Consider the following 16,496-nt stretch of genomic DNA (forward strand, 5'->3'; position numbering starts at 1 on the left):
TTAATTTTACCATTGAAATATTTTTAGGATTATTTAATACAAGGATCACTTTTATTTTTAATTGATTATTTTTAATTTTTATCTACAATGTCTTTCTTTAATTCCTTTTCATATGCTATGAATTTTACCTTTACAATGAGTGAGTAATTCCCTAACTTGATGGGGAGTTGATTGAAAGGAACCCTTGAGTTGGAAGGTTCAAGAGAAAGGTTGTAATTGGGTTATTGTTGGATTGCTCTCTAATTCCTGACACCAATCCTCCCCAGAGTGGATTGGGACTTGTGAATAGAACAGCACTCCAACTTATTTTACCTTCCCTTACTTAGTAAAGGATAACTAAACGAAATAACTCTCAATTGTCAACTAATCTTAAGAATGTTCCATCAAGAATAGGGCTTCCATGTAATCAACTCCCAGTCAAGGCTTTTATTTACATTATTCAATTTCATCAATTTAATTTCCTGTTTACTCAGCTCAACCCTTTTCAAAAATATTTGATTAATAAAATAGCACCTTTTTCTGCAACTCGTTGGGAGACGACCTAGGATTCATACTCCCAGTATTTTAAATTTCAATTTTCTGTGACACCTTTCTAAATTGAGCGGTGGATTTCTGGCGAGTTAAGAACTATACTTGCAACGCATATATTCTAATAATTTTTAATTCGCCAATTTCTGCCCGCATCAATTTTTGGCGCCGTTGCCGGGGAGTTGCAATAGAGTGCTAAAGTTATTAATTAGAATTTATTTATTTGCATTTTATTTTATTTTGCTACTATGAGCTGCCTGTTTCTTTCGTCAAATGACACGTTCACTTCCTGATCCGCGCTTGCTAATATTCGATCCTGAAATTGAAAGGACTATTTCACGAATAAGGCTAGCTCGACGTCGGTTAGTCTGCTCTGAGGGCGGATCTGAAAGTGAACTTGAGGAAGAAACCAGCTCCCGTTCTACTGATTCGGTTGATTCACGTGCAGACGATATGGCAGAACCTAGGAGAGTTACCATCCAGGAGGAAGGAGCCCCTAATTTTACAATGCAACTGTTTCAAGCGCATCACCCAGCGGTGGCTATAGATTTTGAAATAAAGACCGCACTGCTCAATTTGATGCCCAAGTTTCATGGCTTACCCGCTCAAGAGCCTATCAAGAACCTGAGAGATTTCCAGGCAGCCTGTTCTACTGTCAGGCGAGATGGTACAGATGAAACTTCAATTCTGCTGAAAGCTTTCCCGTTTTCTCTTGAGGGAAAAGCAAGAGAGTGGTACTATACTCAACCCCTAGCAAATGTATCCAACTAGGATACGCTCAGAAAAGAGTTTTTGGAGAAATTCTTTCCATCTGAAGTTACTGATAAACTGAGGAAAGACATTTCCACTATTGTTCAAGATGACAACGAGACTCTCTTTGAATATTGGGAGCGCTTCAATAATCTTCTAGAAGCATGCCCCCACCACATGATTGACAAGATATTGTTACTCAGTTATGTCACACAGGGCATGAGGCCCCAAGATAAAACCACATTGGAAAGTGCTAGCAATGGGTCTATGAAGAAGTACAAGACCATTGATGAGGCATGGCAATTGATCAGCGACTTAGCTGAATCTACTAAGAACCACAGACAGAAGCAAGGCCGTTCAAAAGTCGTTGCAGAAGTATCCTCTAGCAGAAAGACTGCTGCTCTGACTCAAAGTATCTATGAAATGACCAACTTGTTGAAGCAAATGCAATTGAATCAACAACAAGTTTAGCAAGCTCAACCTTCTCCAGCACAGCAAAGCCAACAGTTAGTCTTACAGAGAGTCTGCGGAATCTGTGCAGATTATAGCCATTATACTTATGAGTGTCCGCAGCTCCAGCAGGAAGATAACACCGTGGCAGCCACTCATAATTTCTATGACCGCCCCAACCAAGGGTACAACCAAGGTGGCAACTACAACCATGGATGGCAGGACAATTCTAACCAGAATTGGAGGGACAACAATAACAGAGGAGGCAGAGATAATCAGGAAAATCAGAGGTGAAATAATAAGAACAACAGGCAGCAGAACCAACCTTACAGAGCACCTCACCTGAGGCAATCCCAAGGACCACAGAATACCCAACAGCAGACCTCTCAATTTACTCATTCTTCTTTATCTCCTAATGAAGAGTTACTACAATCTTTTGAGTGGAGGCAACAGACCATGGAAAATAACATTATGAATAACATTAATGCCAGTCTAAATGGTCTGACCTCTATTTTGCAAGCTCTTGTTTCACAGATTGGATCAATGCAAAATTCCAGTAACCAACCTTCAAGCTCCACTGGAATCCCCTCTCAACCATTACCCAATCCAAAGGGAGGCATTAATGCCATCACCCTGAGGTCCGTAACCACACTGCAGGAGAGGAATCAGGAGGAGCCAAGCTCACCAGAACATGCCTCAGCTGAAGAGGTAGTAGAAATAGAAGATGTCGAAGAAGAAGAGGACATACAGGACATAGCTGAAGAAGAAGAAGTGCAACCACAAGAGGAAGCACCAAAAGGCGCAGACACTGCAGAAAACACTACTCCCATTCCCTTTCCACAACTTGCAAGGAAGCCCAGAAAGCAGATGGAACGTGACCCCAAAATGGTAAAAATATTCAAAAAGGTTGAGGTAACCATTCCTCTTTTTGATGTTATTCAACAAGTACCTAAATATGCAAAGTTTCTAAAAGATTTATGTATACATAAAGACAAAATTAATGAATTAGAAACTATTCACATCATCAATCCTACTTGGAAGACCATTCCTGAAGACATCAAAATTCAAATTGGATGCTTTTTCAGGAACATACTCTTTTGAAATAGATGGCCGAATAGTAATCTTCAATCTGAATGGAGTCATAAACAACCCTCCAGAAGATCATTCTATCTTCCAGTGTGATGTCATAGATGAAAATGTAGCTGCAGTTCACAAGGAAGAATTAGAAAAGAGGCACACTGGACAAGGTCCAAATGTGGGGACCCTTTTAACTGACAATGAGGGCATTTCGCCATTTTCACAAGCTCCAGATAATCCAGAGCCTACCCATGATCAGAAGTTAGAGTTGAAACCCCTTCCTCCACATCTCAAATATGCTTATCTTGAAGATGAGCAGAAGTTTCTGGTTATCATTGCAAGGAACTTACTTCTCAACAAGAAGAGCAGTTACTTGATGTACTGAGGAGGCACAAGAAGGCAATTGGGTGGAGTTTGGCAGACATAGTAGGCATCAATCCTCAAGTATGTGAGCACAGAATATTTTTAGAAGAGGGAGCAAGACCTGTCCGTCAATCCCAAAGAAGATTGAATCCCACTATCTTGGAAGTTGTCAAAAAGGAAGTGACCAGATTATTGGAAGCAGGTATCATCTATCCCATTTCAGACAGTGAATGGGTTAGCCCAGTACAAGTGGTGCCCAAGAAGTCTGGAGTCACTACAGTGAAGAATGAGCACGGAGAGCTCATAGCAACTAGAGTTCAAAACGCTTGGAGAGTCTGCATTGATTATAGGCATCTCAACCAAGCTACCCGTAAGGATCACTACCCACTTCCATTCATTGATCAAATGTTGGATCGCCTGTCAGGTAAATCCCATTATTGCTTTTTAGATGGTTACACAGGTTATTTCCAGATTCATATAGCTCCTGAGGATCAGGAAAAGACCACTTTTACATGTCCTTTTGGGACTTATGCTTACAAGAGAATGCCCTTTAGCTTGTGCAATGCACCAGCTACTTTCCAAAGGTGTATGATGAGTCTTTTCTCTAATCTTATAGAGGACTGTATGGAGGTTTTTATGGATGATTTTAGCATTTATGGTGATTCTTTTAGCCTTTGCTTAGATGGATTATCTAGAGTATTAGATAGATGTGTTAATACAAACCTTGTATTGAATTTTGAAAAATGTCATTTTATGGTGAAACAAGGGATTGTATTAGGACATGTGGTATCTAATACTGGCATTTCTGTAGACCCAGCAAAGGTGAATCTTATTTCTAGTTTACCTTACCCCTCTTCTGTGAGAGAAGTCCGTTCGTTCCTTGGCCATGCAGGTTTTTACAGGAGATTTATTAAGGACTTCAGTAAGGTAGCACTTCCCTTATCCAGATTACTACAGAAGGATATTGAGTTCGAGTTTAGTGATGATTGCAAACAAGTGTTTGATAAGCTGAAGACCGCCCTGACTCAAGCTCCAATTGTGAGAGGACCAGACTGGAGCCAGCCGTTTGAAATCATGTGCGATGCTTCCAACCATGCAGTAGGAGCAGCGCTGGCTCAGCGCGAAGGTAAGGATCCTTTTGTTATTGCTTATGCGTCTAAGACTTTAGACACTGCTCAGTCCAATTATACTACTACTGAGAAAGAGCTTCTCGCTATTGTTTTTGCTCTGGATAAATTCTGAGCTTATTTACTTGGTACTAGAGTAGTAGTGTATTCGGACCATGCAGCTTTAAAGTATCTATTAGCTAAAAAGAAGTCCAAACCAAGACTTATACGTTGGATACTACTATTACAAGAATTTGATTTAGAAATAAAGGATAGGAGTGGTAACCAGAATTTAGTGGCAGACCATTTGAGTCGCCTTGAGCACATTAAGGATGATTCTACTCCTATAGATGATAATTTTCCTTTTGATAACCTGCAAGCAGTATCTGAAGTATCCCCTTGGTTTGCACCTGTAGCTAATTATCTAGTTAGCCGCACATTTCCTCCAACCTTTTCTAAGCATCAAAGAGACAAGCTGAAAAGCGAGTCTAAATATTATATATGGGATAACCCATATTTATGGAGATGTGGCGCTGATCAGGTAATTAGACGGTGTGTGCCTCAATCAGAATTCCAGTCCATCTTAGAGGCCTGTCACTCATCTGAGAGTGGAGGACATTTTGGCCCCAAAGAACTGCTAGAAAAATCTTAGACTGTGGATTCTGGTGGCCTACTCTTTTTAGAGACGCTGCTAAATTTTGTAAATCTTGCCTCCCATGCCAAAAATTTGGTAATATATCCAAGAGGGATGAGATGCCTCAACAATATATGCTTTTCTGTGAAATCTTTGATGTTTGGGGCATTGACTTCATGGCTCCATTTCCAAATTCTAATGGTTATTTTTATATATTGTTAGCTGTGGATTACGTTTCTAAATGGGTGGAAGCAATTCCTACCCGCACTGATGATGCTAACACTGTTGTTTCCTTTGTGAGAAACCATATTATCTGTCGCTTTGGATCCCCACGAGCAATCGTGAGCGATCAAGGCACCCATTTTTGTAACAGGAGACTAACAGGACTAATGAAAAAGCATGGGATAATTCATAAGGTTGCAACAGCATACCATCCTCAGACCAATGGGCAAGCCGAGGTGTCAAATAGAGAGATAAAGCGTATCTTACAGAAGATAGTAAAGCCTCATAGAAGAGACTGGAGCACCAGGCTACAAGATGCACTCTGGGCATACAGAACAGCATACAAAATACCCATTGGGATGAGTCCTTTTCGTTTAGTCTATGGAAAAGCTTGTCATCTCCCGGTAGAAATAGAGCACAAAGCCTTTTGGGCAGTCAAGGAGTGCAATATGGGAATTGAGAAAGCCGGAGATGAAAGGAAGTTGCAACTGCAAGAACTGGAGAGCCTTCGCCTAGAAGCTTATGAGAACTCAAGACTACACAAGGAGAAGATGAAGGCTGTACATGACCAGAACATCAAGAGGAAAGAGTTCCAACCTGAGGACTCAGTCCTCCTTTACAAATCTCGAATGAGGCTCATGCCAGGCAAGTTGAGATCAAGATGGGAAGGTCCATACAGAGTAGAGAAGGCCGAACCGTACGGAGTTTATCACCTTATTCATCCTTCGAGCTCGGAGCTTATCAAAGTTAATGGACATCGTTTAAAGCTGTACCATGGCGAAAAGCAGAAGAAAGACAAGGAACTCGAGATCTTCCTCTTGGAAGATCCCCACATAACCATAGACTGAGCTAGTGGAGCGTCCAACTTACGGACGTTAAAGCAAAGTGCTAGGTGGGAGACAACCCACCATGGTATGATCGTTCTTTTCTTTATTTTTAATTTTTCTTATTCAATAACTCTTCTCTTTATTAGTATTTTCGTGCATCTGCATTAACATATTTAAAAAAAAAAAGAGCTACGTGACGCGACCGCATCAGCGACGCGTCCGCGTGGTAAGGAGAGGAGAGAAAAATAAAAACGAACAGAGAGTCATGCTGGAGCGTGGCTGGAGGAGTGCCAGTGGCACAAAGCAGCCCACGCGACCGCGTCGCCGACGCGTCCGCGTCATATGGGCATAATGGGCTCCCACGCGACCGCATGCCCTGATTTTCGACGTAAAACGGGTGCACAGCTGAAAGTTGTGCTAGAGTGGTGCTGGATTGGCGCTGGACGCGCAATCCCCCTCACGCGACTGCGTACCCCACGCGGCTGCGTCGTACCCCATAAACTGCCCACTCACGCGATCGCGTGCTCCACGCGATCGCGTCACCCCAATTTTGGCAAATACATCAATTTGAACAGAGAGTTGTGCAGGCGCGAGGCTGCACTCTCGCCAGAAGCCTAACATGGGCCATGCGATTGCGTGACCGACGCGATCGCGTCACCTTACTTGAAGCGCAATCACGCGAACGCGTGCCCCACGCGGCCGCGTCGCTTGCGCCGCACAGCTCAACCTGAATTGCCAAAATATCTTATCTTTTTCCTCTCTAATCCTAATTTTTCTTTTCCCTCCTTACTTCTTCCTTCTCCCTTCTTCCTTCTCTCTAACCTTTCACTCTCTCTCTCCCTCACCTCTATTAACAAGGTTTTATTTTCTTCTTCACCCCTTTCTTTTCTATCATTCTTATTATTTTATACGTTATTTTCTTTTCTTTTCTTTTTCTTTTCATTATTCATATTTTCCTTCTTCTTCTTTCCTTTTTACATGGTGTTGGAATTTTATTTGAGTCATTATTCCTTATTATATGCTTGTGGATTGTTGCAAATTATTTGACAATTATATATTATTTTCTTTAAAGGGTTGCTTGCATGTTCACTTTAATACTTTCTATACTTTATTTACCTTGCATGCTATGTGTTTGTGAAAAAGCCCATATGGCATTATGCACTTCTCTATGTTATTCTACTATTCAATGCTTACTTTTCACAAATCCCCTTTACTATTATATTAATTGAATTTAATTGTCAATACAAACGTGATGGTTTGTTACAAAGTAATGCTTGGTCTATGCTACTCATGCCCTTTGCCGGCATGCCAATAAGCACCTTGCATTCACTTATCATCATATGCACTAACTATTTTCCATTTAATGATCTTTCACATGTACTCATGAGCATGTGTTGACATCATTTACCTTTTAATGTGCATTTACAATCATCCTTTTTCGTTTTCTTCATTGCTTTATATCTCTTCGAATTTAATTTACTTTCTCTTCCCTTTTTCAGGATGGCCACCAAGAAAGGAAAAGAGAAAGCTACTCCCAAACCTCCAGCAAGAAGAGGAACTAAAAGAGCACTAGTGGCAGAGCCTTCTTCAACTGCAGTCAAGCCCTCAACAAAACGAGTTAAGAGGATCATCAAGGTTGATGAAAAGGAGAAAGCCTTTCCAGTGAAGGACACTATGCGATTTCCCAATCACTACTGTGAGCAGATGTTCCCCATCCTGGCAGAAAGGAGCTATAACAACGAATACCTTCTTATCCTCCCGCCCAATATTGCTACCTTTGTTGAGCCGCAAATTGAATGACGACAATAGGGTTTCCTACGGAGACAGCCAAGGCAGGTCAATCTCTCTTGGGTAGTCGAGTTCTACTCTAACTTCTACCTGCCCACCCTGCAGTCTGTCTTTGTCCGTCAAAAGCAAGTCCCCATTACAGAAAAGGCTATTCAACAAGCTTTGAGTCTTCCCCCTATTCCAGAAGGAATGGATGCCTTTCAAGAAGCCGCACTCAAGCGCCAGATGTACCAATTTGACTGGGAAGCTGTTCTCAGAGTTATCGCACTACCTGGAAGCCGTTGGATCTACGGATACCATCGTACCCGCCCTAAGGGTATATTGGCTTCAGCACTTACCATGGAGGCTCGCGTATGGGCACAGATCATGTCCCATTATGTCTTTCCGAGCACTCACGAGTCCTCCTTCACTGCAGACATGGCCGTTCTACTATGGTGCATCCTTACAGACTAGCCTCTGAATCTACCAAGAGACATCCGGAATGCCATGGGACACGTACAAATTGCGGGCAACTTACCTTTTCCCGCCTTGGTCTGGGATCTTGTCTCAGCAGCCGGAGTTTTCTACAGAGCTGGAGACACCAAAGCCATGCTTCCACGGGATGATCAGTATGTCCCTAATGGGAAATACCTCAGACTTTCAGCAGCCACTACAAGCCTTCACACTGCTCCAGTTGAAGACATCCCTTCTTCAACACCACAAGCACCTACAACAGATGAACTGCTCCAGCAGATAATCCAAAGATTGGATCGGCAAGAACAAAAAGCGAAGTTAAGAGAGCGCCATCACGAGCACCGATTCAAACACCTCAAGGAGCTACTCAAGGGATACTTCAAGGACTCAGACACCCCGGACTCCACTTCTTTTACCAGCACAGGGAGCCATGATGGTCCCGATTGTGGAGATACTGCAACCAGCCCACCCCTATTCCTGACAGATGGCACCGAGGATGGTGCAAAGCCTTAAGTGTGGGGAGGTCGGTCAGTACCTGACTTCCGGAGGTAATTTCTCTTCCCTAGCACCAATAAATTAGGATATTTAGTTAGATTTTCTTTCTTTTATAGAATAGGATAAATTGCATAGTAATAGGTTAGTTGCTTGCATGCTCTACTTGATTGAAAAGATAATAAGTTTCTTCTAAGACTCTATCTTTGGAACAAAATTTCACTAATTTTTAAAATTTTTATGATAAATTTGCTTGAAGTTGTATTTGGAACATGATGTTTGAGCTAAAGAACACACAACCTGTGAAGATTTGAGCCTTTATGCATGGTTACACTATTTAACCATAATTAATTTATTCTTGTGTGTTTACTTCTCTATGATTCTAATCTGTATTTTGTTTCATCCTATATGTCCAATATTTATTATATTTATATGCTTGCATATGATTGAGGCCATCTTTTGTTTAAACTCACTTATCCAAATTAAGCCTACCCTTTTCAATTACCTTTGTTAACCACTTTGAGCCTTTAAATCCCATTTGTTCTATATTTCACCACATTACTAGCCTTAAGCAGAAAAATAATTGTATATCCCAAATTGAATCTTTGGTTAGCTTAAGATAGAATTGTGTGTGCTAGTTAAGTATGGAAAATTGTGGGAACAAAAGTTATTAAGGGAATGTGTCATGATAATATAATGGGAATTTGGATACCTACTCATGTGAAACTATAAGAATTAAAAATCTATGTGTATTGATAAGCTATGTTTAATTAAAAAAAAATTTCAATCAATAAATAAGGGGACAAAATTACCCCAATGCTGAATTAAGAATTCAAAAATCAATGCACATATGATAAAATTAAAATAAAAAGTTGATACATGAGTATGGAATGTAAAAAGGGAAACTCTGGGTAGCTAGGCATGAATTCTAAAGTTATGTAAAATATATAGGTTGGGTTGAAGCTTGGGTTAATTAAAGATTCAATTTATAAGCTCACTTGACCATATATGTATCCCTACCTTTACCTTAGCTCCATTACAACCTTGAAAAGACCTCATGATGTTTGCATTGGTATGTTAACTGTTGTTGATTGATTAGGAGAAAAACAAAAGTTAGAGAGCATGATTAGAGAAGGATAGAGTGATTACCCTATACACTAGAGAGACTAGAGTGTACATACACTATCAGTGAGGGTTCCATGCTTGAATTTCTATGTTCCCTACTTTCATGAGCTATCCTCTTGCATTTTTATCTGCTCTTACTTTATAAGAATTGAATTAGTGGAATTTGAATTATAATTGTTTTGAAGAACTTATTTACTTTTGATCAAGTGGACAAGAATCATATAGTTGCATTCATATATATATGGGATTGCATTGCATTGCATGAGTTTCTGTATGTTCATACTTATTTACTTCATCTCCTTCAATTAAGCATGAGGACATACTAATGTTTAAGTGTGGGGAGGTTGATAAACCACTATTTTATGGTTTATATTGTGTTTAATTGTGTGGTTTTATCATGATCCTGACCCACTTATTCATTAAAATAGCATGCATTTATATTTCCTTCCTGAAATTATTACATGAGTGAAAACTGCTTCCTAGATACTTTTAATTATACATTTTACTTCTCCTTTATTCCATTCGATGTCGTGATCTGTGTGTTAAGCGTTTCAGGCTTTATAGGACAAGAATGAGTTGGAGATTGGAAAGGAAGCTAGCAAAAATGGAAGGAACACAAGACATTGAGGAGATGACCAGCGAGAAGCGACGCGGCCGCATGGACGACACGACCGCGCGGAGAAGATCAAATCGCAGTGACGCGGCCGCATGGATGACGCGACCGCGCGAAATGGAAAAGCACGAGCGACGCGGAGGCGTGGACGACGCGTCCGCGTGGCAAAGCAGAAACGCGAATGACGCGATCGCGTGATGTGCGCGATCTGCATAATTTACAGATTCGCTGGGGCGATTTCGGGCCCTATTTTGACCCAGTTTTTGGCCCGGAACAGCAGACTAGAGCCAGAGAACAAGCAGAAACCAAAGAGAACATTCATTCTACACAGTTTTAGTTTTTAGATCTAGTTTTACTCCTCCTCTAGGTTTTCTCTCTACACATTCATAGTTCTTAGAATTTTTAGTTTTCTCTAGCTTTTTGCATTGGGATATTGAGAAGAGTTATTACCTCATCAAGACTTCGTCATTCTAGTTCGTTTTCTTTACTTGGCTTACTCTTCCATGTTCCTTGCTTTGTTTAATTTTACCATTGAAATATTTTTAGGATTATTTAATACAAGGATCACTTTTATTTTTAATTGATTATTTTTAATTTTTATCTACAATGTCTTTCTTTAATTCCTTTTCATATGCTATGAATTTTACCTTTACAATAAGTGAGTAATTCCCTAACTTGATGGGGAGTTGATTGAAAGGAACCCTTGAGTTGGAAGGTTCAAGAGAAAGGTTGTAATTGGGTTATTGTTGGATTGCTCTCTAATTCCTGACACCAATCCTCCCCATAGTGGATTGGGACTTGTGAATAGAACAGCACTCCAACTTGTTTTACCTTCCCTTACTTAGTAAAGGATAACTAAACGAAATAACTCTCAATTGTCAACTAATCTTAAGAATGTTCCATCAAGAATAGGACTTCCATGTAATCAACTCCCAGTCAAGGCTTTTATTTACATTATTCAATTTCATCAATTTAATTTCCTGTTTACTCAACTCAACCCTTTTCAAAAACATCTGATTAATAAAATAGCACCCTTTCCTGCAACTCGTTGGGAGACGACCTGGGATTCATACTCCCAGTATTTTAAATTTCAATTTTCTGTGACACCTTTCTAAATTGAGCGGTGGATTTCTGGCGAGTTAAGAACTATACTTGCAACGCATATATTCTAATAATTTTTAATTCGCCAATTTCTGCCCGCATCAAGGATTCACTTGTAGATAGAAATTCATCCATGATTGAATCCATCTCTTGATAAACCTCTTTCAAGTCTCCAAGTATGATATGCCTTGGAGGTTGCGCACCCTCCTCAACATCAATATCAAGCTTCTTAGAAGAGCTTTCCATGATGCTACATTCCCATGGACTTTCAATATCTCCTAAATCTTCAACCACTTCTTCCTTTTCTTCAATGATCATAGGCTTCTCCAATTGCTCTAATATAAAATAACATCCCTCATTTCCCACCGGAGTTTCCAATCTCTCCTTCATGCTATGCTCTTCAATTGATTCTTCACATGTGGCTATGGAAGCACCTTGAGTGTTCAAGCATTGGTAGGCTAAAGTATGCACTACCTTGGTCAAGTTAGTCACAAACTCTAGGGTGTTTCTTTGCATATCCGCTTGTCCTTGAAGTAGCAAGGTAAGAGAGTCATCTATTGGGACTTGGGGTGGATAAGTGGGTTCATCATTTTGGAGAGAGGGTTCATAGTAGGAAGGTGGTTCTTCTTGGTAGGGGTATGAAGATGGTGTGCATTGGGGTGGTTCTTGGTAGTAATCTTGATAGGGTTGTGGTGGTTCCAAAGGTTTTTGCTCATAATGGTCATAAGAATACGGTATGGTTGAATTGTCATATGGTGAAGGTGTTTGGTAATGAGAGGCTTGTGAGAATGGTTGAGGTTCATGTTGAGGATAAGAATCATAGGCATATGATGGTGGTAGTTGATTTTCACATAAAGTTTCACCATAGCCATTGAATTGACATGCATTAGGATGGAAATTATACCTATACGCATCCGGAGGTTGTTGCCAATAGGAGTGATGAATTCCTTGAGGCTCCTCCCATCTTTGTTGGTTCCATCCATAATGAGTGTCATCATTGAAGTTCACGTTTCCTACAACACAATTAGAACCAAACTCATAGCCAAAGTGACAATTCATGATAGCAAGAGAAAATAAGAAACAAAAGCTAATAGGAAATAATGAAACAAAGTCCTAAAATTAGCAAAAACTAACAAGCAATCAAAAAATCAAGCTATTCACAATATTCACATATATACAATAACCAATAACACAAAACCATTACAATTCCTCGGCAACGATGCCATTTTGAAGATTGGACTTTTGTGTGGTCTAGAATTCACAATTGAAATCTCGTTGCAAGTATAGTTTCTAAACCAACAATAGTCCTTTCATACAAAAATTTGTTTGTCACAAGTAACAAACCCCTAAATTTATAAACCGAAGTATTCAAACCTCGGGTCGTTCTCCCTAGAAATTGCAACAAAGTGTCTTGTTATTGGTTATAAGGTATGTTTGGGGGTTTTGAGTTAAGGAACAAGGAATGTAAATTGCAAAAGAAATAAACTAACAACTAAGAAAGCTCTTGGCAAGATATGAGAACTAGATGTCCTATCCTAGTTATCCTCCTCAATTGTGACCACAAATTGTCCATTGCTACCACTTAATTAACCTCTAATCATGGAGGAAAGTCAAGTGGATGAATCAGCTAGATTCCACAAGTCCTAGCCAACTCCCAAGGGAAAGACTAGCTTTAGTGGTATCCAAATCAATTAGCAACTTCTAATTATCAATCTACAAAGGAATTAGATAACTCAAGCGTCACTAATTACTCTACCAAAGCCAAGAGGAGAAAATTCTATACTAAAATCTAACCAAGAATTTCATCAAACACTTGGAAGGCACCAAAGAAAAGCATAGTAAATGGATAACAACAATGAAATCTAACAACAATTATTATAAGAAATCAATAACAACAATCAAAAGGAACACAATTATTATGAATTACCTCAAATTGAATTAGAAGAAAATAGAAGGAACAAAAGTAGATCTACAACAAAGCATGGAAACAAAATAGAAGAGATTACAACAAAAGAATAGAGGAAGATGAATGTAACAACAAGAATTGAGAATCAAAAGTAGAAGAAAGAATGAATTGAAATCTAGATCTAAGAACTAATCCTAATCCTAATTCCTAATCCTAGAGAGAAGTGAGAGCTTCTCTCTCTAACTCTAAACTAATCCTAATGTGTGTGAATGAACAAAAGAATGAAAAAGTTGTTAATTCCCTTCAACCCTTGGTCTTTTAAAGCATTTATGGCGCCAAAGTTGGTTGCAACTGGGCCCCACAGCTTCTCAGAAATCCCTGAGCACGTTTTCTATTTAAAAATCACGTGCGGCCACCGATGCGTACACGCACAGCACGCGTGCGCGTCCCTTGCATTTTTGCGATCCGCGCGTGCGCGTACAGTGCACATGCGCATGGATGATGTTTCTCAAATCTTTGGTTTTTCCATAATTTCTCCACTTTGCATGCTTTTCTCTCCATTCCTTTAATCAATTCCTAGCCTTTTCAACCTGAAATCACTTAACAAACAAATCAAGGCATCTAGTGGAATCAAAGGTGAGTTAAAATTTAGCTAATTAAAGACTTAGAAAGCATGTTTTCACACTTAAGCACAAATAGGGAGACAACCAACAAACCATGCTATTTCATTGAATAAATGTGGGTAAAAGGTCATAAAATCTTCTAAATTAAGCACAAGATAAACCCTACAAAGGGGGTTTATCAAGTTCCTGTGAATCCCGTCCATAAATTTTGTTCTTCTCTTCCTAAGTTTGATATCCTTTTAGGTAACTCAAGCTTGTTTTAGAGTAACGTGCGATTCCTTGAATATCTGCCTTGTGCTGTTTAAACTTCTTCTTTTGGCTCATGTATTCTCTGAGGTAACTTTAGACTTGTTGATGCATCAAAGAGAAATGTAGAAATCTTTGTGAACATTGTCCTTGTTGCTTGTCCTTTCTCTGAGATCTTGTATCCTTTTGAGTGACTTGTGACTTGTTTTGGTGACATGTGCGTTAGATATAGCAAGCGATATGTTAATTCTTTAGGATACATTGTGCGGACGCGGAAGGTGGAATTTGTAAGTGTGCGACGTCACAGGATGTTGTGAAGCTTGATTATTGCGAAGGAGTTTTGTTGATGTTAGACTTGTGCCTGTTAGTAGGTTGCGGAGTGTTTGATGAGGTTGAGAATTCGCAGAGAATCTGTTTAATATGGTATGGTTGGGAATGATGAAGTTACGTCATGTTGAAGTTTAGGCACCTGAAGCTCTAAAGTTGGTTTGAGTTCAGTGTGCAAACGATATACCCGTCGTTCTAATACCAGCTTGCCTTGTAACCTTTCTACAACGAGCCTATCTTATATCTTCCGCTTTGCGCCAGACTTTTTTCCTATATTTTTAAGCCATAAGAATATCCTAGATTTGAAAACTATATATATATTGAGACCTTAAAGCTTTTTCCTTATGTGTTACGTTTTATATATGTCAAAATATTTTGTTTTTTTTTTTTCTTAATGTGTTCAAAAGTAAAGCTAATTAATTTGAATTTGTTCCATCTTGTATCAATTTTTTAGAACGAACATTTTTATAAAGTGGGCAGAATATAATAACCTGACTTTTTAAAAATTAAATAATGAGTGATTTACGGTTTATTATATTTATTGAGAATTTTATTTAAAAAAAATTATTTTTCTTAAAAATAATTAAATTAAATTTTATAATATTTTAAATTTAAAATCTATTAGAATTTTTAAATGATTTTTATTATATATATATAGTCTTGACACATGGTACCTTCAATTATTAATTAATGACACTTAATCAAAGATAACCACTAATTATCTTCCTATCTCCTCAAGCATCACCGAAATGAACTTAAAATGAAAATAAAAGAAAGAAAGAAAGAAGGCTGAGAGAGAAAGAGAACGTGTTCTTCATGAATACCGAACATGAACTTTCGGTATTCGATTTTTAAGATCCGTAATTCTAATAAAAAATCTAATTCGATAAAAGTGTTTATATCCTTTTTTTCTATACGTTGATGTTATTTTTGTCCGGTAGAAGTTGACAGTGACGTAACTTCTCTTCCCCTTGAGTTTGGTCAATTGGAGTTTTATGAGGCACAGACGATTTCTGACGTTTTCTTCTTTAGCAGCTCGATCAGAAAGTTTCTCCAAAATTTCCGTTGTTTTGATTTCGTACGGAGGTAGGGTTTCGATAAATTCTCACCAATTAAATTTATGTTGGATAAGTGAATGGTTGTTGTGATTGATTATTGATGGAGTTTGATTGACTTTATATTGAATTTTGTTGATATATTGTTATATGTGATTAAGCTTGTGATTTGGTTATGTTTGTGCTGTCCAAACTATGATAATGAGGTTGATTTGGGGGTGTCATTGTGTTAGTTTTTTAATAATGGGTGAGATTTAATGGCCGAGGAATTAAATTAAAAGTTGTGAAAAATCGATAACGGTAAAACTCAAAAACGGATTAAGATTTAAATGTATATTTTAAAATGAAAATAATGAGGGTTTCGGCTCTTGGTAAAGAGAAGAATCAGCTAAGAAGAATTATTTTTGAAAAAATATACTTGTATTTTTATGAAAAGATTGAGTTTAATATTATAATTATATAAGTTTTTTGGGTAATAAATAAAGTTTAGAGGTAAAATGGGTATTTTCTAAAAGTTCAGGTTATTTTTATAAATATAAAAATAAGTGAGGGTTCAAATATAATTTTATAAAATATTAAGGTTAAAAATAGAATATTAAAAAGTTTGTGATTTAGAAAGTAATTAATAGAAGTTTAAAAATAAAGTTTTATGAGCTAAGTTTTTAAGAAAATATATAAATATTATTTATTTACCATTTAAATTATTCTATTTATATTATTATTAATATTATTTTAAGTCAGAGAAGAGCAAATAGAGTGATCTTAAAAGCTTTAGAGAATGCAGACTTAATTAAAGCATTTTATAATTCT

Source organism: Arachis ipaensis, chromosome B01, assembly GCF_000816755.2.
Source record: "Arachis ipaensis cultivar K30076 chromosome B01, Araip1.1, whole genome shotgun sequence".
NCBI lineage: Eukaryota > Viridiplantae > Streptophyta > Magnoliopsida > Fabales > Fabaceae > Arachis > Arachis ipaensis.